The sequence below is a fragment of the Oncorhynchus tshawytscha genome, linkage group LG33 (assembly GCF_018296145.1).
Source record: "Oncorhynchus tshawytscha isolate Ot180627B linkage group LG33, Otsh_v2.0, whole genome shotgun sequence".
In the NCBI taxonomy this organism is placed as follows: domain Eukaryota; kingdom Metazoa; phylum Chordata; class Actinopteri; order Salmoniformes; family Salmonidae; genus Oncorhynchus; species Oncorhynchus tshawytscha.
Window position 1 is genome coordinate 17,354,558 of NC_056461.1, and position 6,000 is coordinate 17,360,557.

Sequence of the window (6,000 nt, forward strand, 5' to 3'; positions counted from 1 at the left end):
AAGGGCTACCTACAGTCTACCTGTTGTATTCGGCGCATGTGACAAATACAATTTGATTTGATTTAAAACTGTAGTGTTTTTGCGGAAATTAATGTAGTATACTATAGAATTCACTGTAGTGTTTTTGGGTGCTCCCTCTGCTGTTTCCTGAAGTCCACGATCAACTCCTTTGTTTTGTTGACGTTGGGTGAGAGGTTATTTTTCCGGCACCACACACCCAGGGCCCTCACCTCCTCCCTGTAGGCTGTCTCGTCATTGTTGGTAATCATGCCTAATACTGTTGTGTCGTCTGCAAACTTGATGATTGAGTTGGAGGTGTGCGAGGCCATGCAGTCATGGGTGAACAGGGAGTACAGGAGCGGGCTGAGCACGCGTCCTTGTGCGGCCCCAGTGTTGAGTATCAGCGAAGTGGAGTTGTTTTTCCCTACCTTCACCACCTGGGGGCAGCGTGTCAGGAAGTCCAGGACCCAGTTGCACAGGGTAGGGTTCCGACCCTGTACCCTTGGAGGGTACTATGGTGTTGAATGCTGAACTATAGTCAATAAACAGCATTCTTACATAGGTATTCGGCCACAGTGTCTCCCAACCCTTCCTGTCTCAGCCTCCAGTATTTATGCTGTGTCGGGGGGCTAGGGTCAGTCTGTTATATCTGGAGTATTTCTCATGTCTATCCGGTGTCCTGTGTGAATTTAAGTATGCTCTCTCTAATTCTCTCTCTTTTTCTCTTTCTTTCTTTCTCTCTCTCTGAGAACCTGAGCCCTAGGACCATGCCTCAGGACTACCTGGCCTGATGACTCCTTGCTGTCCACCAGTCCACATGGTTGTTCTGCTGCTCCCGTTTCAACTGTCCTGCCTGCGGCTATGGAATCCTGACCTGTTCACCGGACGTGCTGCCTGTCCCAGACCTGCTGTTTTCAACTCTCTAGAGATAGCAGGAGCTGTAGAGATACTCTGAATGATCGGCTATGAAAAGCCAACTGACATTTACTCCTGTGACGCTGACCTGTTGCACCCTCTACAACCACTGTGATTATTATTATTTGACCCTGCTGGTCATCTATGAACATTTGAACGTCTTGGCCATGTTCTGTTATAATCTCCAAGCCTGATGACTCCGAAGAGGACTGGCCACCCCTCATATCCTGGTTCCTCTCTAGGTTTCTTCCTAGGTTCTGGCCTTTCTAGGGAGTTCTGTACAGCACTTTGTGACATCAGCTAATGTAAGAATGGCTTTATAGATACATTTGATTGAAATTTGATTGATTGTCCAGATGGGATTTACTGCTAACCTACAAAGCATTGCATGGGCTTGCTTCTACCTATCTTTCCGATTTGGTCCTGCCGTACATACCTACATGTACGCTACGGTCACAGACGCAGGCCTCCTTACTGTCCCTAGAATTTCTAAGCAAACAGCTGGAGACAGGGCTTTCTCCTATAGAGCTCAAATTTTATGGAATGGTCTGCCTATCCATGTGAGAGACCCAGACTTGGTCTCGCCCTTTAAGTCTTTATTGAATTCTCATCTCTTCAGTAAGTCCTATGATTGAGTGTAGTCTGACCCAGGGGTGTGAAGTTGAATGGAAAGGCACTGGAGCGACGAACCTCCCTTGCTGTCTCTGCCTGGCCGGTTCCTCTCTCTCCACTGGGATTCTCTGCCTCTGACCCTATTACGGGGGCTGAGTCACTGGCTTTACTGGTGCTCTTCCATGCCATCCCTAGGAGGGGTGCGTCACTTGAGTGGGTTGAAACACTGACGTGATCTTCCTGTCCAGGTAGGCGCCCCCCTCGGGTTCGTGCCGTGGGGGAGATCTTTGTGGGCTATACTCAGCTTTGTCTCAGGGTAGTAGGTTGGTGGTTGAAGATATCCCTCTAGTGGTGTGGGGGCTGTGATTTGGCAAGGTGGGGTTATATCCTGCCTGTTTGGCCCTTTTAAACAATATACATTTTAGAAATGCAAATGACTTAGAAACACAAATAACGGTCACCTTATAGGTGGGCGCTGCAATAAACTGCCTGGACCTTAAACCAGCAAAGCCTCTCCAAACAACCAAACTGAAAACAAAAGGACATTATTGCAGTGACTTTATATAATGATCTTTAATCTTAAATAATGTCACACATTAATTAACTCACTGATGGTCAAACTCAACACATACCGTTGAGAACAAATAAACCACACCCCAAAAATGTCTTCAAGACAGCATGGTCAAAAAATGGTTTCTCACAAAAATCAACCAACAACACAGTAAAGCCTAAACACAAAATCCTCCCTTCATCTCAACACCACCTTGGCAGAACCAATCATACCTCAGGTATGACGGCGCCATCTAAGTTTCTTAACCTCTCCAACATATTCTAGATGATTCTCACACTTAAAACAACTAAGGAACATAAAGAGGTCAAACATAATCCTTACAGATATAGTCCAAAGAAAGGATTTTCTGTGAAACGGTTTCACTGAACATTCCAAGAGCAGGAAAATAGACTTATAATAAGATTATTGAATGGATGTAGGTTTATGATAGCTAGTGATGATGACCTAGCCTGGTAGCCAGACCTGGTTCTGTTTTATATGGGGCCATATGACAACAAACTCACCACAGATTGACTTGAGTTGAAGTAATTCTGCCATCAGGGCTACGGATGACCATGAGGTAGAAGTTAACATTAACCACATGTCTAGGATCAGATTATCCTACTCCCAATCTTAACTTTTACCCATTGGGATGAAGGAAAATAGATCTTACGCACGATCAGTGAAAGCCTGCTTGTTGGTGACTACGTCCTGGTGCAGCTCTTGGTGGCAGTGCCAGTTGGCATGGGTCAAGTGTATGGCTGTGACTGCACCTGGAACGGAGGTATCTTCATTGTAGCCCTGCTGCTTTCATCCCCAACCATCTGCCTGCACGCTGTACTGTGCTCTAATGTTGGCGTGGTCTCCGGTAAGAGAATTCCTCTCATAGAAAAGTGTACACCTGACCTTTAACCCTAGCCCAGACGACTGTGGAAGTGGTCTTTGAGATACAACAGACAAAGCTTGGTTTTAATGGCTAAACTAATGAGCAATCGCAATGGATATTCTCTTTAGTGATATAATTCATGGTCTAATAACAGTTACATCACAGAAAAACTAGGAGCTGTACTTCTAAAAGAATGTTTCCACTGTGGGGTCGAAGCGTTGTCTCGTGGAGCCAATTCTTTTTTTTCACTAATTGGTCTTTTGACAAATCATAACAGCTCTAACAAAAAAAGAGCTGATGTGAAAAGATCTGATGGGATTAGTCAAAAGACCAATTAGTGGAAAAGATATTAGAATCGGGCTGCCTGTGGACATTGGTCAACATGTAATGTACTGCTGTCACATTATGAATGCAGTGTACAGTTGAAGTCAGAAGTTTACATACACCTTAGCCAAATACATTTAAACTCAGTTTTTCACAATTCCTGACATTTAATCCCAGTAAAAATTCCCTGTTTTAGGTTAGATCACCACTTTATTTTAAGAAGTTGAAATGTCAGAATAATAGTAGAGAATGTTTTAGTTCAGCTTTATTTTTGTCATCACATTCCCAGTGGGTCAGAAGTTTACATACACTCAATTCGTATTTGGTAGCATTGCCTTTAAATTGTTTAACTTGGGTCAAACATTTCAGGTAGCCTTCCACAAGCTTCCCACAATAAGTTGGGTGAATGTTGGCCCATTCCTCCCAACAGAGCTGGTGTAACTGAGTCAGGTTTGTAGGCCTCCTTCCTCGCACATGCTTTTTCAGTTCTGCCCACAAATTTTCTATAGGATTGAGGTCAGAGCTTTGTGATGGCCACTCCAATACCATGACATTGTTGTCCTTAAGCCGTTTTTCCACAACTTTGGAAGTATGCTTGGGGTCATTGTCCATTTGGAAGACCCATTTGCGATCAAGCTATAACTTGATATAACTGACTGATGTCTTGAGATGTTGCTTCAATATATCCACATAATTTTCCTGACTCATGATGCCATCCATTTTGTGAAGTGCACCAGTCCCTCCTGCTGCAAAGCACTCCCACAACATGATGCTGTCACCCCCGTGCTTCAAGGTTGGGATAGTGTTCTTTGGCTTGCAAGCCTCCCCCTTATTCCTCCAAACATTATGTCCAAACAGTTCTATTTTTGTTTCATCAGACCAGAGAACATTTCTCCAAAAAGATAAATGCTTTTTATGGCAGTTTTGGAGCAGTGGCTTCTTCCTTGCTGAGCTGCCTTTCAGGTTTTGTCGATATAGGACTTGTTTTACTGTGGATATAGATACTTTTGTACCTGTTTCCTCCAGCATCTTCACAAGGTCCTTTGTTATTCTGGGATTGATTTGCACTTTTCGCACCAAAGTACGTTCATCTCTAGGAGACAGAAAAATTATATTTTCAGAGCGGTATGATGGCTGCATGGTCCCATGGTGTTTATACTTGCATACTATTGTTTGTACAGATGAATGTGGTACCTTCAGGCATTTGGAAATTGTTCCGAAGGATGAACCAGATATGTGGAGGTCTACAATTTTTTTCTGAGGTCTTGGCTGATTTCTGTTGATTTTCCCATGATGTCAAGCAAATAGGCACTGAGTTTGAAGGTAGGCCTTGAAATACATCCATGGGTACACCTCCAATTGACTCAAATGATGTCAATTAGCCTATCAGAAGCTTCTAAAGCCATGACATAATTTTCTGGAATTTTCCATGCTGTTTAAAGGCACAGTCAACTTAGTGTATGTAAACTTCTGATCCACTGGAATTGTGATACAGTGAATTATAAGTGAAATTATATGTCTGTAAACCATTTTTGGAAAAATTACTTGTGTCATGCTCAAAGTAGATGTCTTAACCGACTTGCAAAAACTATAGTTTGTTTACAATACATTTTTGGAGTGGTTGAAAAAGAGTTTTAATGACTCCAACCTAGTGTATGTAAACTTCCGACTTTAACTGTAGGTGTCTACTAAGTTACAAAAAAGAGCATTTCATCCTAAACATTAGGGAATTTTAAAAAAGACAGTTGAATATTATTGATTGTTTAGTTATTCTTCTGGCATTTATTTTTAATGTTCCGAGCTTTTGGTTACATAATGCAGTACAAGCAGCCGACTCCATACCATAATTAGCTGCAGTGGTACTTCTGAATGAATCTATGAAAACCCTTATCTAACCAGGTCCTTTTCTGAAGTGAGTCTGTTACATCACAGAGTAGAAAAATCAACAATACCTAGGGCCGTACTCATCATGCGTCCCAAAGTAGGAATGCCAGAAAAACTGATCCTATATCATAAACTCCTATTCTGATATGCATGATGCATATGGCCCCTGATCTGGAATCTGCTCTTAACTCCCCTTTTCCACCATATCTGTTTTCAGTTTGGTATACCAGCATGCACCTGGCCTTTATGCCTGTCCGCTCTCACCTTCCACCACGGAAACCACAGCCATCCACAGACTGCCTCGGTTGGCGGTGACCTATTCTGAGGAGAACAGGCACTTCTACAGAGAGAGGAGAGGCTGTTCGAAAGTAGCACATCAGGAAAGACTGTTGGAGGAGTGAAGATACGGCCGCATATCAAAAAATTATAGGAAAATGTTAGCGATTGATAGTATAGTCTACTCTGGAGTTTGGCATTTCAAAAACATATTGGCTTGGATATCAATAGCTATTTGGCTAGTGTTACAGTCAACGAGACCTCAGACTTCATTCATTTCAGCTTCCTCTACTGTTCTCAATAGCATACAGACGTTTTCCCGCCATAGGGGTATCCTTCGAAGCAGGTTTGAGGAGTTAGAGCTAACTTTGGTCAACCGAGTACAACTCAGGATAACCTGTCATACAAAAGTGTCTCACCTTTTAGCCAGGTAAATTTCTACGGCAACAAATCCTTCTGAACTAACCTGCTCCGAGTTGAGGACCAATGAAATCAGATTTCCTCCCCCTTGCAAAGACAGCGTCATCATCACCTTCATTTGAGGAAGGCAACA